We start from the raw sequence: 18,479 nt of genomic DNA, 5'->3' as shown, positions 1-18,479 counted from the left end.
TTGTCAGTCGGACTCGGCTCATAAAAAAAAGAGAATCGAATTAATCGATTTAATTTAAAACTTAAATCGACACAGGGGTGAATCGAGATCGCGATTTTATAACGATTTATCGTGCAGCCCTATACCGCGGCACCCCAAGAGGGGACCTTATCTGCAGACCATATGAAACATGACCTCGCGAGATTGTCTGCTTCCCAGGCTAACAGCAGCCTACTGATTAAGAACACAGCCATCCATATCTATTTGTCAAGTTATGTTAAGACTAATGGATAGCCGTTATGCTGGGTACCCACTCGATGATTTTTCAATATTGAAAATCCTGAGACTCCCCACTTAATCGTCGATAAAGATACAATTAATGTGTGTGGAAGGAAAAATCTTGCCATCTAAGAATACCAGACACTAACCGATTCCATTTCAAAAGAACCCAGTCACGATATACAAAACAGGAAATCAAACCAAACTCTTGCGATCAAAATCGTGACTTTAGTATAAAAAGCTTGGGCAATGACTGTCAGGAGGAAATAGCTGTGCAAGCTTCTGCAAATGTTTTTTCTGAACATTTCATACTCTACAAGCTGTTCCTCCATTACGGAGGACCACCCAACTTTTGGTTTTGCCACCAAGGCTTCTGTTATGATTACTTGATGAATTGTTGGGATTACATCAAGTCAGCGTGGCTCCCATTTGGCTATCGTCGTTCACATGTGACAATCAACTGCATGCTTCTCGGCTGTCGTCAGGGTTCCCCCCACACTTAAGGACATCGGATCGTGCATACTCTTAACATAACCCACACCACAGGATAAACTTGCAAAAAAAAACGGTAGAACCATCAGCAATTCAGGGCTTTGCTGACCGGAGTCGGCTAATTAACCTGAGGTGCGACCAAGCATTAATATGGGATTGTCTTGCTTTGATATTGATTTGTTTATTATGCTGTTGAAGCAAATAGTAATCCACTCCTCTGTGTGTGTGTGTGTGTGTGTGTGTGTGTGTGTGTGTGTGTGTGTGTGTGTGTGTGTGTGTGTGTGTGTGTGTGTGTGTGTGTGTGTGTGTGTGTGTGTGTGTGTGTGTGTGTGTGTGTGTGTGCGCGTGCGTGCGTGCGTGCGTGCCTAACCCTAGCTACTGGGGGTGCGGCCGTCCGTCTGTCCGATTTCTTTCAGTGAAGACATCCCTGATTACCGAGCTACTCCTAATCCTCATCTGTGGAAGAAGGTAAGCCTTTTCTGTCACCCTCAAGAAAATCACAGTCGTGCATGTGAGTATTTTCTGCCCTTTCGCTTGTTCTTACAGAAGCATGTACTAAAGTTCACACATGGACCTCTCCAACCGGGGCCATTCTCAAGGACTGGTGAGGGGTCCAAGGCTGGTCTATGCAGTGTGTATTGAAATAATCACTTTGTTGCTATGCTACAAGTGACCATGGCAACAGTACACAAATGGGACTATGAGGGAGAAAGCGTTATTCTGTTTTCGGCAAAAAGCGATGTCTGTGGGTGACAATTGACCTCTCTGTCGCTCCCTGAATGATGGAAGACACTTATTTCATTAATGGAATGGAATTAAGAAGGAAAAGGTAAGAACTAGGTCAGAGCGAGACCTAGTTTTGACCAGAATTTAGAAAGTCAAGTTCAGAAAGGTCAGAACTAGTCTTTACATCTGAGGATTTTTCAGGGTCGTTTCTTACAGGGTTTCACCAGGAATGTATTGCACAGGGGCTCCAATGCCACAGCCCTATTTTTCTCCACTGCACATAACAATGAAACTTAATTGAATTTGCGTACACCACATCCTGTCTTTTTGAAGTGTCCCTTTTTCTAGGACACATTTTGTCGACAATGATTGCATTGTTTGATATTTCTTTAACAAGATTTTCCTTATGGGAACCTGTGGCTATGTGGTTGAGTCAACGCCACCTCGTTATTAACTGTTTAGTTGCAGTGTTACACAGTGTTATTATAATTTCAATTATTATCATTCCTTCACCCTCATCCTACGGTTCATGGTAATGACACCCAACCGATGGCACAAGGGCCATGTAAGATGAGATGTGCTGACAATTAGATTTTGGAAATTCCCAAATGTTTACGATATTAAAGGAGACATATTATGGTGTTTTCCCAACAAGTAAACATAGTATTTGAGTTCTAGAAAAAAAAAAAATTGAAGCTGTTTGCTGGAAATAGCTTTTAGGAAAAAAAAAATCCCCAATGTTTCAGTCCCTTCAGAATGCGCTGTTTCTGGTGTCTGTAGCTTTAATGCAAATGAGCTGCTGCCCATTGACCAATGAGCTGTCAGACTGAACCACAGCATGGAGGAGAAGTGATTGTTGACGTTTGCGGACTCCTGGAGCTCTATATCTATATCATATAATAATATAATATCATGTATGGGTATTTATATAATATTTTATCTAATTTCACGGCCAAAAGCTATATGCGCCTCGGATGATATAATTAATCATAAAGACTAGGGATGCACCGAATATTCGGCCACCGAAAATGTTCCGCCGAAAATGGCGCAAAACATCATTTTCGGTTTCGGCCGAAGGAGTAAAAAGGCCGAAAAAAATACACCTATTTTTTTTTTTTTTTATAAAAAAAAAATATATATTTGTTTTACTCATTTATTTAAAGGTAAATTGTTCTTAAATTCTTGCTATAAGGTCTGCTGGAATGTTAGAAAACGTTCAGTATTAAATAAATATTTTGTATCAAATTTGTAATTGATTTTCTTTATTGAAAAGCAAGACCAAAAAGTTTATTGAGGACATTTAATTGTTTGAATTATGCAATGGTGAAAAATAAAAGCAAAATGAACAACAGCAAAAGCCACATTCGGTATTCGGTTTCGGTTTCGGCCAAGAATTTTCATTTCGGTGCATCCCTAATAAAGACTACGTCTGACATCTCTGGCACTTCCACACAAGTAAAGACTCGTAGTGGGGGATATCTCTGCCATGGTTGAGAGCAATTGGGGGAAAGGATCTTTGGCCTTGACTCTGAGGTCCATGAACCGCGACATGGAGGAGAAATTGTACTCCGGGAGCTGAGAGCGCCGGAGCTGCCGGCCTGCCGCCGAGACCTACACCCGCCGAACCTGCCAGCTTCGGCGGCAGTTCAGCTCCGGGAGTACACCCGCTGGAGCAGTCGGAAAGCTTCGGCCACAGTTCAGCTCCCGGAGTACACTGCCGGACTGCCGCCGAAGCTTGTTTGTGTTTGTTAGTCAAAAGTGTTTGTTTTTTCATAGTGTCATGATCTTGGGTCATGATCATATATATGTATATGTGGGTGTGTTATCGGTTATTGGTATCGGCCTTTAGGAGCTGAAAGTTATCAGTTATCGGTTTAAAAAAAAAAGTAATGACCCAAAAAAAAAGTAATGGCCAGACGTCCTTGCTGTCCTCCCATTGACTAGCATTGTAAAAAATATTATTAGGCGCATTTTACGCACCTAAATAACGCGCCCTACGCACCAACGCGCGGAGTTCAAAAAATTCAAAAAATTTAACTTTTGACGCACCAACGCATGACGCTTAATCAGTCCTGGAGCTCGATATCTAAATAATATCATATTATGCATAGCTGTTTATATCATATAATATATATTGTCATGGCCAAAAGCTGGGTGCGCCTCCAGACGATATGAATCTCAAACGACTGCGCCGGGTTCTCCAACGTCTCTGGTTCTTCCACATCAATCTGAAGTAGACTGAACCGCCCGCTGCCTGCTGCCCGCTGCCGGCTGCCGGCTGCCGGACGTTGATGCTTTGCGGTGGTGGTGGCTCGCAGCAGCGGGCAGCAGGCAGCGGAGCTCCGGCGGGAGACAACCACGGGCAACAATCCCTTTCTCCTCCATGCCGCAGTCCATGTACTTTAGGGAGTCAAACCCAAAGTTCCTTTCCCCCAATTCCTTCTCAACCATGGCTGAGGTAACCCCAACTACAGTCTCGTTGTGGAAATACCAGAGACGTCAAAGAACCCACGTGTTATGCGCCATAACACCAACAGCAGAGCGGTTATCCAAATCACAAAGAAGTGACAACACTTGCGTTACAGTGTGTGTAATCACACACACACATCGCTCGGTCGGTCGTAGCTCATTGTCTCATTGGCGGGCCAAATTCTCTGGGCTGGCAAGGCAGAGAAAAGGGGTGGTGGCATCTCTTTTGGCATCTCATCTGTCTTATGACGACATGCAGGGAAAATTCCAAAACGGCACGTCTGAGCTTCGTTTTTTCAAAGGCGGAGCAGAATGCCTGGTGCTCGTTTTATACCCAACGAAATTTCTAGCTACTGGGGGAGCATAGGTAGGCTAGGGAAACTCATATTAATGTTAGAAAACCTCTTAAACAATTTGAGGTTGAAAAGACGTACATTGTTTACGTCAATCTGGCTAGAGGCTTTCAAAGTCAAAGCAGAGATAATCAAATATAGAATCATAATGCGTAAAGTTTAACATGAACATTTATACTTTACCTGTAGGGACTTGGTCATTATTATGACAGTAGATCTCGTAAATTATATTGAGCACAGATCTACCGAATAAATGCTCCCCACCTACAAATATGATTCAAATGATTCTCATTTATTATGTGCAAAGGCCTCTCATTTTATTCATCTTTATTTGGATATATATGAATCCATGTATATAGTTTTGCTTTTACAATCATTGATTATGCTGGTTGATTATGCTGATTATGCCTCATGCTGGTTGCTCCAGACGGCCTTGCATAGCTTTTAACAATTTGGGGTTGAAATGACATGCCTTGTTTACGTCAATGTGGCCAATGGCTTTCAAAATCAAAGCGGAGATAATGAAACATAATCGCATACATTTCAAGTCACATTATCTCTATTGACTTAGTGATCATGTCTTTGCCTAAGCAATTCATTTCATTCTTCCTAATTTGTTCGGCATTCTGCAGGGCTGTAGAGTGCGACAGCTTTGATCGGCTATGCTTTTATAAAATGATCTGCCCGAAGAAAACATGTATCAACTAGCACTTGCGGGTGGAATGCGCGGCCACCATATCTGTCGAGTTCAGCGGAAAGTAACTCATTGAATTCTGGAATTCTGTGAATTAACTTGTTGGACAGCAATTACTTCACGACCCCCATGTAATTAGTGAGTCAAATAAAGACTCATAGTGCTTTGTATCAACATATTTCTGAAGAAATGTAACATTATATTTGCTTGGTGCATTTGATGGAGGATTGTACCTTTTGAAAGAAGACGTCAAATTCCTTCAAAAGTTCCATGCATGCAAGTTGTCTGGGTTTCCGCTTTCATGAGATACATCCCGCTCTGAAAATGGAGCCCATGTCTCTCTAACATGGGGGTGACATTAACAATCCAGCGAAGGTTCAACCTATTGTTCTATATCATCGGCATGTGAGGATGCAAAAAGAAAATCTTGAAACTGTGTTGTTTAGCTTTCCAAATACAAACCATGCCTTTTTCTAGTTCGTGAAGCCATTACTGAGAAAATAGAATTTTTTCCAAAGACTGCACGGAAAGTTGGAGTTGATTGGACACTCGAGTCATTGGTATTTATTAGGGCTGTAACGATACACCAATTCACGATTCGGTTTTTATCACGATTTCGAGTTCGATACATCCCACGATTATTTTTAATTTGAAAAGCATTTTATTTAAACAAAACTTATATAACAATTAACTTAATTTAACATTTAATAACAAATAATTTGGAACACTGAACTGATTCAAGGCAAAAACACTCAACTACTTTTGTGGTTTAGGCTTACGTATTTGAAAATATTAATTTCAAATAAATAATAGCAATTCAAATAGTTGGTAGCACTAACCAGCGTTCCCGCTAGAAAAAACGGTGCCGGTCAAAGTGACCTGCGTAGGTTTCGTTTTCGGTCAAATATCCTATTATCGCTTCTTATTAGGCTATTTAACTTAAATAATGACATAATCAGGCCGTATAGATTGCAACATGTTTAATAGCCTGGGAAAAAACATGAACGTCTGGTTCGCAAGGCCTAAAAATGTTTTTTGTTTGGTTCCGGTTTCCGACCGACCCTGTCAATTTATGTGCGACCCAAATTATTTTATGAGCGTTTTTTTATTTTTTTTATGCAAATTATAATAACGTTTTGGTACAGCACCTCTTCATTCTGTACAAGGATGGCGACACACCCAGTTGTGTCGCCATGGTTGTTGTATATAGGCCATAGAGGGGAGTTCCGTTTAATTTAATATAGTTTCCATTAACTCCCGCTCAGCCCCTCGCAGCTTACGCCTGACCGTGACGAGTGTATCTCTAACCTTCTGGGAGTAGTTGCAGGATTTGAAATTTACATTTAAAATCAAAAACGGTTGTGAAAGAAAAGAAAGTTCACTGTATCCGGCCCTTTACCTTTAAGCTAACAGATATAGATATTTGATATTCTAAAAAAAAAAATATATTAATATAACTTCAGAATAATCTGGCAGGCCAGATATTATGTCTTGCGGCGTGGGCCGCCAGTTGCGGCCACCTGCCCTAGAGTATAGGTTGGTTGGTAAAGGTTGGTTACTTATGTTTTATGGTTGCCCTGTAACCTTGTTATTTGGAAGTCAAACACGTTTTGAAAATGAAGGAAGACATTCAAAAATTCAGTTTGCATGATTTTCATACTGTAAAACATTTTATCTCAGAAACTTTTTTTTGAAAACATATCGATATCTGTAAATATCGGTTATCAGCCATAACAGCAAAAATCGGTATCGGCCAAAATGTTCATATCGGTGCATCCCTAGTTTGAATTCCAGCCAGAGTGCTTGCATTGAAAGCAATGTTTGTGCGGCTGTATTTGAGCAGACCACCGCACAGTCAACTGACACTCTCTCTGTTTAATCCCACTTGCCTCCTTCTCTCCCCTATTACCTTCCGAGGTGTGACTGACTGCTGAACCACTCAGCCTCAGGCAGAACGTCTGACTTGTCCTGCTCCATTCCACTTCAGCAAACTTCTCGTTCATCCTCGAGCATATTCGCAGAGACAATGCTGCCATTCTCTCTCCCTACTGCACATCGTGTCACACTCTGCCTGCCAGGAGACATGGGCTTGGCATTTTGGGTCTTGTGGGTACATATGTACCTAATAATATCTGTTGATCTTTCACCCTAGACCACCAGCACCACAACCAGTGTTCCCTCCTCTCAGTCTTTCTTTATGACTTGGTAAACAACTTTTGTATCTAAAATAGTTTGTGTGGTTAAAACTTTTTTTCCTCAAGCGTTGATTTTGGTTCTGCTTGATATTTACCATTAAAGGAGACACATTATGGCGTTTTCACAACAAGTAACATAGTATTTGAGTTCCAGAAAACATGTTTTTGAAGCTGTTTGCTGGAAATAGCTTTTAGGAAATAAAATCTCGCCTACCGCTATTCCCCTCTGTTTCAGTCCCTTCAGAATGCGATGTTTCTGGTGTCTGTAGCTTTAATGCAAATGAGCTGCTGCCCATTGACCAATGAGCTGTCAGACTGAACCACAGCATGGAGGAGAAGGGATTGTTGCCGTTTGCGTAAATAATAATAATATAATAATAGTATAATAATAATAGTAATAATAATATTATATATGGGTATTTATATAATAGTGGTGTAAGGGTTCACGGGTTACCCGTGATCCGTACGGATGAACCCTCACGGTTCGGGACGCAAGTGATCCGCGGATCGGCTGATAAAAAAAAAAGTTGTGCGTTCACGTGATCAGCGCATGTTTAAAGGAAAATTCTGGTATTAACAACATCATCAAGTATCATAGCGAAATACAGTTTCTGTTGTGTTTTATTTGGCGTTCCGTAAATCCCATTGAAACCGGAACCGGACATGTTTATGTTTGGTTGTAGTCTTTTCGCTCGGTTCTCCGTATCGACAGTAGGGCTAGAACCGAGCGAAAAGAAAACAACCAACCCCCCTTGCAATGAGCAATGAGTAACCCCGCCCCTTAAATGTACGTAGTGTTCTCCCACCCACGTTACGCATCACAACAAACTTCGAACAAAAACTTGGTGGTAGAGAGTACGGAACCCGTAAAGGGACATGGGGTAAAATAATGTTTCTAACGTTTCTCGTGAGCACGAGAAAGTATCTGGTGCTCACAAGAAAGTGTCGTGTGCGCACGAGAAAGCATCGTACGCATATCACTGGCAATGTGTGTGCGTGTGTGTGTGTGTGTCGTCAGCGAGTGAGTGGAAGAGCGAGGAGAGCGAGCGGTAGCGTGCGTGTCAGTTTAGTGAAGTCATGAACGAGTCCGGTTGTGTGTAAGAACAAAGTACCCAGCCTGTCAAGAATCGGGGGGCGCTTCATACCGACCATATTCCGACCTATAAGCAGACCCACTGCCGGTCAAAGTGAAGGGTGTTGCCCCCGAGAGAGCATCGGCCCTGGAGTAACCGTGTCCCCTGTGCGGGTTCACTATTGTTTTTTATTACACGACTCTTCTCATTGCCGTGGAACGCCCCGTTCAATTGCATGGGCCCTTCACAACTTCCGGCAGTGAATTTATATTTGATAATTCACCGTTGCCAAGTATAATTGACCAACGTCAAGGAAAACAAAGGAATTTTTGCATCTAATGACGTCTTTGGCATCACTCCGCAAGTAGTCCGTTAACTTGTCAGCCCCAGCGCCTTCGATGCTAACGTCAACGTCTTTGGCGGACTATTTCTCTGCTGAAAAGACACACCATGAAGTTATTTTTTCGTTCAGGCAAGTAGCCGTATAATAAGCGGGATAATGTAATGTAATAGAACGTCGCCGGTCATTATCGAAAATAAGCCCTATTAATAAGCCTTATTTTCCCGATAATGACCGGCGTTCAACTGTTGTTAAAGCACAGCTGTACTTCGTTGAACAAAAAAAAATTAAACAGAACCTAAATAAACGGTTGATGGTGAATGCTTGTGGCGTGGAGTTAAAACTACACTTTACCCGTTTTATTCTAAATATCGTTATAATATCGTATATTGCCATTCGAACAAAGAATATCGATATGAGTTTTGGTCCATATCGCCGAGCCCTACCCTTTAGCATTCAGCTTAGAGTTACAGTATGAATGTCTTTGATTAGTCAATTGATATCTGCAACTAGGTCAATTGAGATCAATTAATGAATTGATAAATTGATCTTGTTTAGTCTTGATTTTCCCTCACCACGCCACACACATTTAACTGTTGCTTAATGAAGTGCGTTATAAATAAAATGTATTATTATTATTATTATTATTATAATGATCCCTTCTGTAAATATTTACCTATTACACCTTTCTTATTGATTAGTCTCAGTGAGGCATGACATGGAACGAAAGTCAAAACAACTCAGAAGGGGGGAGGGGATACCAATAGCAGTTCCATAGCCAACACTGATTTATTGATTAGTATATTGAACAAGTATACGAAGAACGTTGGGTCAAATAGCACACTCAATTACCATTGAATTTGGAATGTTCTTTTGCTTTTTTGCTGCTTGTTCATAATGACCGTCCATACACATGTTGAATAAATATCTCTTTAAATGAATGTATAATTGAAACAGTGTCAAACAAAAGCTCACTCCCACATGTTGTATCAAAAGTAAGGCCCTCTTGACATTAGTCAACATGTTAATGTGCTCTTCAACATTTTATATTCATGAATATGAAGCCGAAAAAGGGCGAAAGGAATATACAAATAAACAGTATTTTTCTGTTTTTTAAATCAAAACGGGAAAACTGAATAATCCAGTTGCTTGTTTTGTTTGCGTGATATTTAGATAAAACCGCAATGAATGCTGGGAAAAGGGCACGCGGATTAAAAAAAAATACATATAAAGACGTTTCAAACGTCCCATCGAGTCTCTCGCATTCTACAATGGCCAGCTTTATTGTTTTCCGTGGGAGCCGGCAACTTAGTCTGCGAGTGGACTATCTGAAACTAAATCGGAAACTAGATTTCTTCTTCGAAGGTTGTGCTCCACACAGAACCTCCTCACCGTCATAACGGAGCACTTCGGGGCACCAGATTGCTTTAGAGCGGTACTGATCGCTTTGTGTTTCTTTCCAGTGTCAAATAGTTCACGAATAAAATCACCATACAGTTCAAGTGCGGCCATAACTAAGGCTAAATATGATTAGACAGTCTATTGCTGGTTTAGGTGGTTGGCTCTTTTTTCTTCGCTGCGTTCTGCCTTCTGGTGTAGCCTATAACTATAAATGTATCTATTTTTGCTTTTCTGTTTCGGGTTTAAAAAACATCACACAAAACACAGACACAAATAAAATGCCAATCCGTGTATGGTTCGTTCTTTGAATATTCCGATTTAAAACAAAATCAGAAAAACCAAATAACAGTCGTTCTTTGGTTTTTCTGATTTGGTTTTGAAACGGAAAAAGGGCAAAAGGAATAAACAAATAAACGGCATTTCATTTCTGTTTGTGTTTTGTTTGTTGGTTTTTTTGTAGGCTACACCAGAAGGCAGAACGCAGCGAGCGAAGAAAAAAGAGCCTACCACCTAAACCAGCAATAGACTGTCCAATTATATTTAGCCTTAGTTATGGCCGCACTTGAACCAAATGGGGATTTTATTCGTGAACTATTTGACAATTGAAAGACACACGACGAGATCAGTACTGCTCTAAAGCAATCTGGTTCACCGAAGTGCTCCGTTATGATGGTGAGGAGGTTCTGTGTGGAGCACAACCTTCGAAGAAGAAATCTAGTTTCTTTCTTCTTCTATGTAGCCTATTGTACAATATGTAGGCTACTTGTCATTTAGATGTATTTTAATGTTTTATGACCAGCTAGGTTTCTTAGTAAACAGCCACCTGGAATATCATGGCGATCTTCTCCACGGTCATATCGTCCACTCGCAGACTAAGTCGCCGGCTCCCACGGAAAACAATAAAGCTGGCCATTGTAGAATGCGAGACTATGTATTTTTTTAAAACCACGTGCCCTTTTCCCGGCATTCATTGTGGTTTTATCTAAATATCACACAAACAAAACAAGCAACTGGATTATTCAGTATTCCCGTTTTGATTTAAAAAACTGAAAAATGCTGTTTATTTGAAAAAAACTACTGTTATTTGGTTTTTCTGATTTTGTTTTAAATTGGAATATTCAAAGAACGAACCATACACGGATTAATGCCGTTTATTTGTTTATTCCTTTTTCCCTTATTCCGATTCAAAACCAAATCAGAAAAAAACAAAAATGACTGTTAATTGTTTTTTCTGATTTTGTTTTAAATCTGAATATTCAAAGAACGAACCATACACAGATTATTCCTTTTGCCCTTTTTGTGAAGACGAAATTGTTGTTTTGTTTGAAACTGGCGCGAGGGTTCTTCTTCTTATTGTACATTTCCGGCAAGGCGCGAGGGTTGCTGGGAAAGCGGAGACGTTTGCAGTGACGTCATGACGTTGCTTACGCCGGCTCCATGGCTGGCTCTGGCCGGTGTGAAAACAACTGGTTCATAACTGGGATAAGGCTGGAACCTGTTTTGAACTGGCCCTAGCACCAGCCCGGAACTTGATCTTGGTTCTTTTTGGCGTGAAAGGCCCATCACAGGTTTTGTTAAAGGTGCCATGAGATGCTATTTTATGGATGCTTTAATATAAGTATTAGTGGGCCACTAACACAGTATTCGAAGACGTTCCCAAATTTCAGCCGTGGTGCAGATTTACAGCCACTCCGAGCCAGTCGCACATTGAGCTTCCCCCAATTGCGCTGTTTTGGTGTCTGTAGCTATAATGCAAATGAGGAGGAGCGAGGCGGGTCAAGGAGGAGGGTGGGGGTGTGGCCCTGAGCAGCTTGCATCCACGGTACCATGCACTCTGTTTACAGTGGATGTATCGCAATGGCGAGGCGCACACAGCCTTTCGCCGTGTTCTGTAAATATTCTAGAACACACAGGAGTCCTGGAGCTCTATATCTAAATAATATCATATACATAGATATCTTTATCATATAATATATATTTTCACGGCCAAAAGCTATGTGAGCCGATATTATGAATCTCAAACGACCGCGTTGGGTTCTCCGACGTTCCTGGTTCTTCCACGTCCACATCAATCTAAAGTAGACTGAACCGCGACATGGAAGGGATTCAGTGTTTCCCCTAGAATTTTTTTTTAGGCCCGGTGGTAAGAGCTGATGGTGTGATTTGTTATACATTTTTCACGGGATGCTAGAGTATTTGTTGGTTATTTCCAAATAAAACACTTGCTTAGCCATCACAAGTTGGTTAAGTTATGGACATATAAAGAACGAGGCTAGTGTTTCGCGGGGGCGGTAAAAATGTCCATGGTAACGGCGGGCTGAACCAATCAGACGTCGCATTTACGCGATCGGTTCATGGTATAGTTCTTCTGCCGGAGAATAAACAGTGTTTTTCTAAAAACAAAGTTGATTTAATATAAACTAATTTCATGTACAGGAGCATAAAGCACCAATACATATTGAGATAGCTGGTGGTGAGCTTGGATGGTTATGATATTATGGCTAATAATAATAATAATAAAAAAAAAAAAAGTTTTTTTTTTTTTTCTCTTTTTCATTTCTTTTCATTTTTTTGGCCGGTTGTTGGCCTGGCGGGGGCGCTCGTTGGCCTGGCGGCCCGCCAGGCCTGAACAATGGTAGGGGAAACACTGGGATTGATGCCGGGCAGCGCTTAGGCACCTCCGCCTCCTGCAGCACTGAGGCGGTGGTTCCTTCGGTAGCGCTCCCTCGGAAGCGGGGCTCAAGCGGGAGACATTTGTGGCCAACAATCCCTTTCTCCTCAGTGTCGTGGTTTATGTTCTTGAGGGATTCAAAGCCAAAGTTCCTTTCCCCCCAATTCATTCTCAAACATGGCTGGGATAACCCCCACTACGAGTCTCGTTGTAGAAATACCAAAGACGTGAGTCCGACGTGTTACGCGCCATAACACCAAAAGCAGAACGGTTATCCAAATAACAAGGAAGTGTACAAGACTTGCGTTACAGTCCTGGAGCTCTATATCTAAATAATATCATATAATACATACGTAGATATTAGGGGTGTAACGGTACACGTATTTGAACCGAACCGTCGAGGTACAGGCACTTCGGTGCGGTTACAGAGGTGTACCGCTGTCCGTAAATGTGGCGTACATAGTGCTAATATGGCGAATGTAAAGGCTTGTTTTGCGGTGCCGAACTTAAAACTTGAAGTCGGAGTTCCCCCCGGACCGTTTAGCCTTATTAGGCTCGGCTTGCACGTGCGCGACCTCCGCGTAGTAGCAGTAGCAGTAGCAGAGCGCGATCGCGACTGTGTGTGGATTGATGTCTACTAGCGAACTGAGAGCGAACTGAATGGCGAGCGACAACAGAAAACCGGAGCTTGAAGATGCCCCCCTGTCATTTAAATCCCAAGTGTGGGAGAACTTTGGATTCCAGGTTAATTATCACAATGGGGAAAGACGAGTGGACAAGTCGAAAGCTGTGTGCAGACATTGTTCAACAGTGATCGTCTCTAAGCAAATGGAAAACACATCGAACATGCACAAAATTTTCATGGTGCTGATGGACAGCACCATCCAGGTGTTACTGTCACCGCTGCGAAATGAAAAAAAGTTCTTCAAACCGTTCAAACCCAGCTCCCTACACTATTTAATCAACCCCTACACCTGTCTGGGAATTCAGAACGGGCAAATGCCATCACCAGGTCTATTGGTGTTTTCATTGCCTCTGACCTACGAGGGGCAATGAAAACACCAATAGATTATAAAATACATTAGCTGTGATTTAAGTTAAGGCTGCAGTTGCACTTTTATTTAATGATTGATATTTATATTTATGAGAACTTCAGAGCTTTAGAGAGCTGCAGGAATATTTTCTTTAAACCCTTAAAGTTTACATACTCTTTGTTTACATACCAGCTTAAAGAGCCTAGACTGAGCATTAACACTGGATTTTTCATTCATTTTATGTTAGGGTTATTGGAGAATTGCTGCAGTATTTTTTTTATATTTGTTACACATTTTATTTGTATGTTTCATACTGACAGCTAAAACTGTTGTGTTTAATTCGTTACTAATTAAACTTATGTTCGTTCTGTCAAGCAATCCGTTTTTTCACCATAACTATGAACCGAACCGTCCTGTACCGTACCGTGACTTCAAAACCGAGGTGCGTACCGAACCGTGACTGTTGTGTACCGTTACACCCCTACTAGATATCTATATCATATAATACATATTATTACGGCCAAAAGCTGTGTGTGCCTCCAGACGATATTATGAATCACTAACGACTTTGTCGGGTTCTCCGACGTCTCTGGTTCCTCCACTTTCACATCAATCTGAAGTAGACTGAACCGCGCGCTGCCTGCTGCCGGCTGCCCGCTGCAGAGCGGTGGTGCTTCGCGGCGGTGGTGCCTCGCAGCAACCGGTGGCATGTCGCAGTTCATGTACTTCAGGGAGTCAAAGCCAAAGTTCCTTTCCCACAATTCCTTCTCAACCATGGCTGAGATAACCCCCACTACAGTCTCGTTGTGGAAATACAAGAGACGTCAAAGAACCGACAAGAAACACTTGCGTTACAGTGAGTGTATTCACACACACACACACATGTGGCGCTCGCACGGTCATGTCTCATTGGCGGGCCAAATTCTCTGGGCGGGCCAGGCAGAGTAAGGGGAGGAGCTTAGATGCTATGTGACGACGTATGAAACCACATTCCAAATCAGCGCGCTTGAGCCTCCTTTTTTTTCAAAGGCGAGCAGAACACCTAGTGCTCGTTTTATACCGAACGCAAGTTTTAGCCACTGGGGGACCATAGGCAGGCTAGGGGAACTCATATTTATGTTAGAAAAAACCTCATAAAGTGAGATTTTCATGCCATGGCACCTTTAAGCAAATACGTTTGAGTTGGTCTATAATGTTAAACCAATTAAAAAATAATCTGTGCCTACACCACTAATTTGCATTTTTTAGCTAGATGCCAACGAGGTAAGAGAGGTGTCACAAAAAGTAAACAGACAAGGTAAAGACTGCTGACTGAGAATTCACAACACGTAGCCTGAAAGCTGGTGCGTTGCTCATACCATGACATTACATGCATAAAGATGACTTTCTATAGCTCTGGGAGACCTTTTCAGGTATCCACCTACCGGTGGCTCAACCCACTAATGAGCTAACCCCATAGGAGAGGATCCTGGTATTATCGACCTAGGTTGGAATCCGACCCCTGGTCCTGTGCTACATGCTACATGTCTTTCTGCCTTTCCTCAAACCACCATTCCTCTGGGTGGGAAGAGACAAACATAAAACACCTAACGCCTCGTGCCCACTGCACCGTCAGTCAACGGACGTGGGAAGGCGTGGCTGACGGATGGGGGAGTAGTCTTTGCAGAGGCATCCGTCAGCCAATCAAATCGCTTCGCCGGGTTCTTCCCGCTTCTTCCTGCTTGTTGCGAGGCAAGATGACCCGCTTTCCCGCTTTCCAGTATCGTCAGAGCCCGAGTCGCGTCACAGTGCCTACATTTGCATACGCGATCTGATTGGATGACGGAACCGTCGCTGCCGAAAAAGTTGAACATTTTTCAACTTTCTGACAGTGGCGAACGCTCCAACTGAACGGACGGATACACAATGCATTGCGCGTCCGTCCCCATTCAAAGTCAATGGGCAACGGTCAACTGACGGAGGTAGTGGGCACGGGGCGTAATTCTTTTTTATAAATCTGACGTGATGTTCGAATAATATTGAAACAAATTTCTAGTTTTTCCTGATACACATCAAGGCTTTCTGTGTCCAGCAGCAAATTATTTTGCCGTTCCGATGTTGGCCGCTGAGCAAGGGTTTTTCCGCAAACCTCGAGGCCAATGTGCTGCAATGGTTCAATGGTTCAATTGATGGTTAAGTTAGTATTTGTAGTTTATACTCAATGCAACTTGTAAAAGTGCATGTTGATTATATATACCAATGCCCCCTCAGTCTCAGTGGAGCACGTGTTGTTTCACGAGCTGCATTTTCCTCGCACAATCTTTCTTCCCAATTCTGCGTGTTCATTGTATAACCTCAAAATACTTAGTACCTACATTCAATGAGTTGCTACTTTAACTATTGAACCTTCAAATCCAAACTCCAACCTAGAAAAAATTGTATTGAACACAAACGCTCTAAAATAAACTCTGGTGACCGCATCAAACCTTAAATCACCAGAGTATATTCAAGTTTGTAAATTATTGGGTGGTTTACTTTATGCAGTTTTCTACTCGTTTGGCATTCTGTCCACTTCACACGTTAGTGCCTGCCAGTTTTTATGTGTGAATGATATGCTGAATTTGAGGGTCTTATGGAGTGCTTATTCATTTCAACAATTCACTAGAGAGCCTCCATGGATAGATCCATTCTATCCATGAATAAAAACTGGGGCAGATGTTTTCAAAAACCTCTCACTTTGCGGGTGACTTATGGAATTTCAAACTTTACTTAGCCATCACATGTAATCCTTGCAATGTCTCTCTTTCTGTCTGTATATGTGTGTGTCTCTCTCTCTCTCTTTCTCTGTCTCTCTGTCTCTCTGTCTCTCTCTTTGGGTGTCTCTCTCTCGCTTTCTCTCTCTGTCTGTCTCTGTCTCTCTGTCGCTGTCTCTCTGTTTGTGTCTCTCTCTCGCTTGCTCTCTGTTTGTCTCTCTCTCACTGTCCCTCTGTCTCTCTCATTGCGTCTCTCTTTCTCTACCCATGCTCAGTCAATGGGGAATTGGAGTGATTTTGGTAGGATGTTTACACATATCTCTAAATGTTCTGGCTCCATATCCGAGAGTGGGCTTGTCATTAAAATGCCTTATTTATCTGATTCGTTGTTCAGGGAACTATATGTCATCGTTTATTTGTGATTAAAAAAGATTCCCATAGGTTTTGTACTGTGTTTCAAAACAAACTCATCATGAACCCATCTTTTGCGAAGACTGTTGTAGATAATCAGGGTTTAATTTCTGAAATGTTTTATTGCTCTAATAGTTTGGGGCCTTCTTCAATGTGTTATATTTATCTTTTCTAAGTAGAGCCATAATTGAGTATCAAATATAACAATTGGAGCATGATTAACATCAAATGGCTATCGTGTCATTGTTTGCTACACTGGGGATTTTAATTGTAGTTATTATCCTATATTTATTTAATTAAATATAATGAAATGTTTGACGAATGTTTGACGAAGACAAAGTATGTTTGGAAAACTAAACGTAACAATCGTAAGTATTGTGTGTTTATAATATTAAGGGATATTTTGCCAGAGAGTGAAGCCTTGCTTGGTTGACGGATATTTTTACTGCCATATTCCCGTGACATTAGTCAACTTGTCTTTGGCCTCTTGACTCTGAGTACATGTGCGTCTGTGTAACCGTATGTGCATGCTTGTGTGACTGCACTAATGGCCCATGTGTTAAGTGTCATGACTGAGGCCTAAAGCCTGTTTTTTATCTTGATTAAGGTTGACAGTGGCCTTTTTTCCATGCTTAGTGTCGGTGTTTCTGCAAGCCATGCTACTGAAAAATGTGATCGCTTTCCCAGCATTGCCTTTATACAGAGGAAGAAAAAGCCTCTTGAGGCTGCTCCGTCTTCGCCACTCATGGTATAACTGTTTAAGGAGCCATTGTTGGGCTGCGTGGAAGATACACTGGCGGTAGTGGACCTCTGGCAGTGAAGCAAATGCAATTTTCCTTTGGCTGTTGTGTAGTCTCCAAACATAGGTTTTAGGGGAAATATTTTTTATAGGTTAAGTATTAAACTATTGTATAAATAATCCATATTAAAGGAATTGTAGGCAAATTGTATAAACAAGAAGATAAAAAAAAAAGATAAAAATACTTTTTGTAAACTATCCAACCAAATAATCACAACCCATCCCTTCAGGGCTCCGTCCAAAGCCACTCCCAAAACAAGTGACTGGCTCACTAGCTTGAGCAAAAGGTCAAGCTAGGACACTTGCATGGATGACTCCGTCATTCATGTAGGTAGGTAGACAGACAGGCCAATCATTTCATTTGGGCTGAATTACAGGGCATTTTACAGGCCTGCAACAGCCATAGATATCCGAGAATATATATATATATATATGACAAGAATTGCAACAACTGTGACAAAAAATGCCTCTAATAAAAGGCCTAGCATGCCTTTTCAATCAAATGTGTTGCAAATATGTGCAGGATCCCAAATTGAATTCACATGCAAATCTTTCGAGAAATTTGAGGTGTGTATATATATATATATATATATATATATATATATATATATATATATAGATATAGATATAGATATAGATCTATCTCGTAGAGTAGCAGACACCAGAACTCCTTAGCATTCCAGGGGCAGGACAGTCAGCCTACCTTGCCTTTCAACATCTCAAGGCAAGCGGGTAACAAGCAGGCCTATCCCCTGGTGATGGGAGATATGCAGCAGGAGAGTGGCCGCTGATTGCTATGGAAATCACCCATGCATTGGTGGCTATTTTCCG

General features: G+C 41.6%; 1 protein-coding gene across 3 annotated transcripts in view; it reads left to right on the top strand.

Annotated features, from left to right (window-relative positions):
- Positions 1–18,479, top strand: part of gpat2 (glycerol-3-phosphate acyltransferase 2, mitochondrial) — a 106,894-nt gene that overhangs the window by 22,233 nt on the left and 66,182 nt on the right. For all 3 annotated transcript variants that reach the window (XM_030358267.1, XM_030358266.1, XM_030358268.1), the window contains exon 2: positions 1,126–1,218. The gene's annotated coding sequence lies outside the window, so the exon portion shown is untranslated. The remainder of the gene's footprint in view (positions 1–1,125; positions 1,219–18,479) is intronic.

The sequence above is a fragment of the Gadus morhua genome, chromosome 6, assembly GCF_902167405.1.
Source record: "Gadus morhua chromosome 6, gadMor3.0, whole genome shotgun sequence".
Classification (NCBI taxonomy): domain Eukaryota; kingdom Metazoa; phylum Chordata; class Actinopteri; order Gadiformes; family Gadidae; genus Gadus; species Gadus morhua.
Note: the sequence above shows the minus strand (reverse complement) of the source record. Positions and strands in the feature narration are given on the sequence as shown.